The sequence below is a fragment of the Phocoena phocoena genome, chromosome X (assembly GCF_963924675.1).
Source record: "Phocoena phocoena chromosome X, mPhoPho1.1, whole genome shotgun sequence".
Taxonomy (NCBI): Eukaryota; Metazoa; Chordata; class Mammalia; order Artiodactyla; family Phocoenidae; genus Phocoena; species Phocoena phocoena.
The window spans coordinates 4,093,999-4,101,226 of record NC_089240.1 but is presented as its reverse complement, the minus strand read 5'-3'; the positions used below and the strand labels follow the sequence as shown (position 1 = coordinate 4,101,226).

The window sequence follows — 7,228 nt, the reverse complement described above, 5'->3', positions numbered from 1 at the left end:
ATAGAATGATGGGGTCTCAAAAGGACAGAAAGAAAAACTATGACCGAATTATTTTTAGATTAGACCCAATTTCCAGGTATTTAGTGAGATGCCCAAATAAATTTTTAGATGTTTCTGCTCAGGCACCATTTCTGCTTTCCATAGGCATTTCTTTGGAAGCTGGAAGCTAAAAGAAATCTTACCGAATACCTGATACATGCAGAATGAGCCTGGGGGCCGGTGGTGCGGGGGGGACTGGAAAGGAAATATTCTAACCTTTATGTTCAGTTACACACCATTACATCCACCATTATCTTAAAAGGCTAATCAGCCATGTTTAAAAATTAAAATTGTTGAAAGTAAAATAGGTTCATAAATATAGAGGGAAAGCAGAGTTGGCCACATCGCATATGGCTTTAGAATGAAGCAGGCTGCTAAGGGGCTCCCGAAATTAGGGCTGGTGGGGGTAAGTAAAATGATGACATACGTTGCCACGTGCACCACCCGGTACAGAGGTGTGTGGGTCTCTTCCAAAAAGTGAATGTTACTGAAAAGAAAGCAGCAACAGCGACAAGAAAATGAGGGGGAACCAGTGGCGTTAAAAAGCCTCAGGAGGGGTGACAACCTGCAATATATAAGCCTTTTCTATTATATTAATCTGTATGACATTCCCCAGCCCTGTCTCAGAATCCATGGAGCGGGTGCATCTGAGTTCACGCCTGGTGGACAAGGGCACAGGTGCATGGGGGATGCTCCCAATGGATGGAGATGCAGGTACGCAAGCAGAGTAGGAAGAGAGGGGATGCCCTGTCTGTGGAACTCCAAGTGGGTCCCCGTGGCTCAGTACCACCTCTCACACGCGGGAGGCCCAGGCTGACAGCCACTCTGTAATTCTTATAAGACAGTGCGTTCAGGCCGTGACCTTGCCCTCGGTTCAGTTGCCCCAGCCTAACATGGAAATCGCCATCCCATCCAAGGGAGGTATTTCTCGGACCCTGCAGCAGTAGCAAGATGTGAAAATACAGGCTTTACTGAAAAGCACGGCAGTGAAACAAAATTAACAGTCAGGGCACACGTTGTGTGCCCTTGAGTTTTGGGTGGTCCTGTCTTAAGGAGCCTGCCATGCAGACCTAGAAACAGTGCCGTTTAGAGAAATGTTTATACCAGGGGTGAGATTCTGATCTCTGCTGATTGGGTATTATTATTGAATGGCTGCTAACAGCAGGAGAGATTCAGCGCCCTTAAATGGTTACCAGGGAATGGGTCTTATCCATCACAACATGAATCAGTCCGTTGACAGGCACGTACTGTGTACCTTTCAGCTGCGGAAGGCTTTGCAGAGGGTGGGGTGTACAAGGAAGCAGAACCCAGGGACCCTGCCACGCAGGAACCTGCAAGGAGCACACAAGGATGAGATGAACACACACTAAAAGGCTCAAGGACGATGCAGGTAAAAGTTGAAATCCTGTGTTGGGTGTTGCATACAAAAGCCCTGAGCTCATTCCTTTAACAGCGTTTATGAAGATTTGGATGGGTGACTGACCTCTTATGCTTTGAAGGGGACAGCTTTCGTTTCAGGATGGGACTTCTGGTTTTCTGAAGGATGGGAGAGCCTTGAGATTTCATAAGGTGAGGCAGAATATATAGGGGAGTTGATGCAGGGATGAAAAGTGGAGTGATGGGGCTGGAGGTGACGAAGCACGGGGCGTCTTGGGGGAAGTGACAGTGACTTGGTGAGACAGAAGCCAGAGATGGGTGTGCCCCAGGGCCAGAGAACCAGGAACATTGATGCTGTAACTCCCAGTGCAGGAGAAGACGGACATCCCAGCTCACGCAGTCGGGAAGAGAGCAGAGTCAACCTTCCTCTGCCTTTGGTTCCACGCAGACTCTCCAGGGACTAGGTGACGCCCACCCACACTAGGGTCAGGGCGTCTGCTGTACCTCATCCACTGATTCCCATGCTAACCTCGTCCAGAAACACCCACACGGACACAGCCAGAGTTGATGTCTAACCAGCTGTCTGGGCACCTGTGGCCCCGTCAAGCTGACGCATCAGATTCACCGTCCGAGCGTGCAATCCCCATCTGGGTGGTTTGGACTGTGTCGTCTGATGTGTCATCTGAGCTGAGCTGGGCTGCCCTTCCCGACACACCCTTCTGTGTAGGTTTTCAGACCTCCTTCACTTTCTCCTACTCCAGCTTTAAGGCTTTCCTATATACATCGGTGCATTTTATTCCTCCAGCACTTGTCTAGGCTTTCAACTACGTGGTATTTTTAGTACCACCATCACCTCTTTCTTACTTTCTCCTTTACAGATGAGCAAACTCATATAGGGACACAGGTAGCAATGGATAAACAGAATTTGGTCTTCTCATGCGGACCTCTTCCTATGACATGACGCTCATTATATCATAGGGGTTCCTGTGAGCCCTGAAATTACATGTCTGCATTACATTTCTTTTTTTTTTTCATTGAAGTATAGTTGATTTAAAGTGTTGTGTTAATTACTGCTGTAAAGCAAAGTGACTCAGTTATATACATATATATTCTTTTTCATTTTCTTTTCCATTACGATTTATCACAGGATAATGAATAAGTTCCCTGTGCTCTACAGTAGGACCTTGTTGCTTATCCATTGTATATGGAATAGTTTGCATCTACTAACCCCAAACTCCCAGTCCTTCCCTCCCCTACCCCACAACCCCCTTGGCAACCAGAAGTCTGTTCTCTATGTCTGTGTTTCTGTTTCATAGATATGTTCATTTGTGTCCTATTTTAGCTTCCGCATATAAGTGATATCCTATGGCATTTGTCTTTCTCTTTCTGAGTTGCTTCACTTAGTGTGATCATCTCTAGGTCCATCCATGTTGTTGCAAACGGCAATATTTCATTTTTTTTATGGCTGAGTAATATTCCATTGTATGTATGTACCACATCTATATCCATTCCTCTGTTGATGGACATTTAGGTTGCTTCCATGTTTTGGCTATTGTGAATAGTGCTGCTATGAATATAGGGGCGCATGGATCTTTCTGAATCATGGTTTTCTCCAGATATATGCCCAGGAGTGGGATTGCTGGATCATATGGTAGCTCTATTTTTACTTTTTTAAGGACCCTCCATCCTGTTCTCCATAGTGGCTGCACCAGCTTACATTCCCACCAACAGTACAAGAGGGCTCCCTTTTCTCCACACCCTCTCCAGCATTTGTTATTTGTAGACTTTTTAACGATGGCCATTCTGACCAGTGTGAGGTGTTACCTCATTGTAGTTTTGATTTGCGTTTCTCTAATAATTAGCGATGCTGAGCGTCTTTTCATGTGCTTCTTGGCCATCTGCATCTCTTCTTTGGAGAAATGTCTATTTAGGTCTTCTGCCCATATTTTGATTGGGTTGTTTGTGGGGGTGTTTTGTTGTTGTTGTTATGTCTGCACGTAGAGCACAGCGCTAAGACATAGTATACCTGGAAGAAACAACCGCGATAGAAACAATTATCAGTTCAGATCAAAATGCTGTTAACATTCAGTAAAACAGCAGTTCTGTACAAACGAGTAAAGAATTTTGTGGATGATGAACCTTCATGGGGTCTCTGTTCATACAGATTTCAGTTCAAACTGGCCACATGTGTTACCTAGAAGCCAAACATATGTGTCTTTTCTAGAATTGATTTCTTGCTTAAACCCTTTCATGATTGTCTGTGCACACTCTCTCAGGGGGTTAAAGTGTTGGGTGAGAGAAGATGTTTCAGCAACAGACACACGTGAATGTTTGAAAATCAGAGCCCCCGAAATAGAGGGAAGTTTCTCGGCAAGCACTTTGAGGAATGCGTAGCTGTGCTTTAAAGCGCACAGGGGACTTAAACGGCTCCTGAGTGATTAGAAATCGTCCTCCTGTTACCCGTCACCCTGTTTAGAAAGTTATTAGGTGCTCACTTCGGCAGTGCATATGCTAAAATTGGAACGATACAGAGAAGATTAGCATGGCCCCTGCGCAAGGATGACACACAAATTCGTGAAGCGTTCCATATTTTTTAAATAAAGATTCTGAATGCAAAAAAATAAATAAAATAAATGCTTAGAGGCCAAAAAAAAAAAAAAAGGAGAGTTATTAGGCTGATACGTTAATAAGAATTGTGTAAATAGTATTAGGAGAATGACAAATGGTTTCCTCCAGAAGATTAACTTCTCTGCAGCTAAACCACTTTACTAGTAATTATTTGAGAAATTATCTCTGGAGCAGAACAAAAGTGAAACTCTTTAAGTTACAAAATGTGTTTTATAGACTCTAGAGAAAAAGCACATTCACATATTTGGGGATTTCTTTTGTAATCCTTCAATGACATGGGCCCTACTGTACAAACGCTCAGAATAATACTTTATTTTATTTTTTTTGCTATACGCGGGCCTCTCACTGCTGTGGCCTCCCCCGTTGCGGAGCACAGGCTCCGGACGCGCAGGCTCAGCGGCCATGGCTCACGGGCCCAGCCGCTCCGCAGCATGTGGGATCTTCCCGGACCGGGGCACGAACCCATGTCCCCTGCATTGGCAGGCGGACTCTCAACCACTGTGCCACCAGGGGAGCCCTCAAAATAATATTTGACCTGGGTGTAATATTCATCCCGCTCCTTGCAGGTTCTATAGAATATCCTTTGATGCCCATTTTGAATTAAATATGTATAAATGTAAGGCAGGGTTTTGCAAACTTCTTCTTAAAGTAAATATTTTAGTATTTTAAAATCCTAAATATTTTAAAAGTAAATATTTTAGACATTCAACTTGGTGAACCAAGATGCGGAGTTGAGGAAATTAACACAGGCATATATACAACCATTTAAAATGTAACCATTTGGGGCTTCCCTGGTGGCGCAGTGGTTGAGAGTCCGCCTGCCGATGCAGGGGACGTGGGTTCGTGCCCCGGTCCGGGAAGATTCTACATGCCGCGGAGCGGCTGGGCCCGTGAGCCATGGCCACTGAGCCTGCGCGTCCGGAGCCTGTGCTCCACAACGGGAGAGGCCACGACAGTGAGAGGCCGGCGTACCGCAAAAAAAAAAAAAAAAAAATGTAACCATTTGGAAATGTTCAGACCATTCTTAACTCACCAACCCTTAAAACACACAGATACAAGCAGCTGGCTAGATTTGGCACACTGGTTGTAGTTTGCTAAGACCTATTTTTAAAGTATCAAAAATGGTCTAAAATATGTTATTAGTAGTGATTTTAATTGTAATAATAGCATCCATAATCACAGTCCCTGAAAGCCACATGTTAAAGCTTGTGCAGTCACTTCACACGCGTTACCTTGTGTGATTCAGCCGGCTCCCCGCCTCCCGACTGTCCTTCCAAGTGCTTTTCCATCGGGAGCTTGCGGGTGGGAACCGATCTGATTAAACTCAACGAGGACAGAATCAGCTTTTGTCCGAGGTGTTCATAAAAGGCACATGATTTGTGGGATCAGCTGGCACGGGCATGATGGCCAAGCAGCCCTGTGCACTGTCTTCTTGACATTGCCCTCGACAAGACAGGATTTAGAGAAAAACAGCAAGCAATATACAATACCACGTAATCCTCAGAAGGAGTGTCAAGGATAGAAGACGTGTGGCCAGGTTTCCAGTGTGGACTTTAGACTTTCCCTGGTTTGCATTGATGATCCTCTACCGAGTAGCGGGTTTTAAAGATTGCTGAACAGGTACAGCTTATATCACAGACACTCCCGTGCGTTTTTTTGGAAGCCCCAAGCAAAGCACGCCCAAACTCTTCTTGCAGAAATCATCCTCATGTGTGAGACAGTCGACATCGTCAAATTAAGTATTGAGTATCGAAGAAAAGAAAAAGTAGGTCAGGAAAGAGTTGCCCTGCAGAACCTCAAAATTGATGTTATAGAGAAAAAGAATGGGCGAGATGTCCAGTGTCATCTCATCAAAGTGCCAGGAGACGGGAGATCAGTAAAGGCCATGGCAGAAGACGCATCACTGGTTTCTGGATGTTGAAGGTGGAGCAAGTTTTAACCCCAAGGTCGGAAGATCCGGATCTCCGGCCTCTTCACCCACCAGCCATCTTCCTGTGGTCGTTAACCTGTTTTCCCCTCTACTCCACACCCAGGAGTTTGAAATTGGACCTGAAGAGCTCTAAGATTCTGGCCAGGTATAACCATCGCTATGATGCCTGTCTTTTCTCCAACTCCTGCTTTTAGAAATTAGCACACGAAGGACTCGATTCCCATTACCTGGTCTGTACTTCTTGAAATAGCAGCAGTGTAACTATTCCATAGAAAATATCTTGAAAAGACGTGATCATTATGGGATGTGATGAAGGTGCTACCTGTTGTTACAGTGGCGGCCATACTCAGTACAGAAATATATCAGAAGAACATGTTGTACACCTTAAGTGTACACAGTGTTACAGGGCAGTATCTTTCAGTAAGGAAAACGCTCATGGAAAATATCTCAGCGAGGGCCTGCTTCTTTGTGTGTGACCCGTACAAACTTGACCAACGTAAACCGTGAGGACGCTGGAATGACCAGTGGAAATCACTTCTTCAGGTGACGTCATTTCTTCTTTTGCTCACCTATGCTATCTCTGTACAATGAGAGTGCACTGATCGGTTTTAAAGGGAGTGAAAATATTCCAAATTGTGGTAAAATACACATAACATACAAGTTAACCGTTGTAACTGTTTTGAAGTGTACGGTTCGGTGGCATTAAGTACCTTCCCACTGTTGTGCAAGCATCCCCACCGTCCATCTCCAGAACTCTCTTCTCAGTCAACTGAAACTCTGGCCTCATGAAACACTACCTCCCCATTCTCCCTCCCAGGCCCAGGCCCCCACCGTTCTACTTTCTGCCTCTATGATTTTGACTATTTTCGGCACCTCGTATAAATGGAGTCATACCACTGTGTCCTTTTGTGACTGTCTTATTACTCAAGGTTAGCCAAGGGAATTCTGTAAAGCTTGTTTCACAAGGCATAGAATTATAGAATACAATAACCCCAATTTAGAACCCTTTAGAACAAGATTGGGGAGAATTTATTTTTCTAAAATCCAGTGATGGGTTTCTAGTTGTGCAAAGATGAACAACATAATTAAGATGCACGCATTCCTCCTTCAAATGGTGTCTACTTCCTGTAAAAAAAAAAAAAAAAAGGTGGGGACAGATTTCACAGTGTAGTCTGGGGATTTAATTAGGAATTTAGTACTGAGAGAGGGAATGCTTTCCAAATAAAAAAACTAGGGCACAGGGTAATAACAAAT

General features: G+C 44.5%; 1 non-coding gene across 1 annotated transcript; it reads left to right on the top strand.

Moving 5' to 3' along the window:
• The first annotated feature begins 3,905 nt into the window (after positions 1–3,905).
• LOC136143179 (U6 spliceosomal RNA) lies at positions 3,906–4,010 on the top strand. Its single transcript, XR_010657874.1, has one exon. It is a non-coding gene; the product is annotated as a U6 spliceosomal RNA (small nuclear RNA).
• The last annotated feature ends 3,218 nt before the right edge of the window (positions 4,011–7,228 follow it).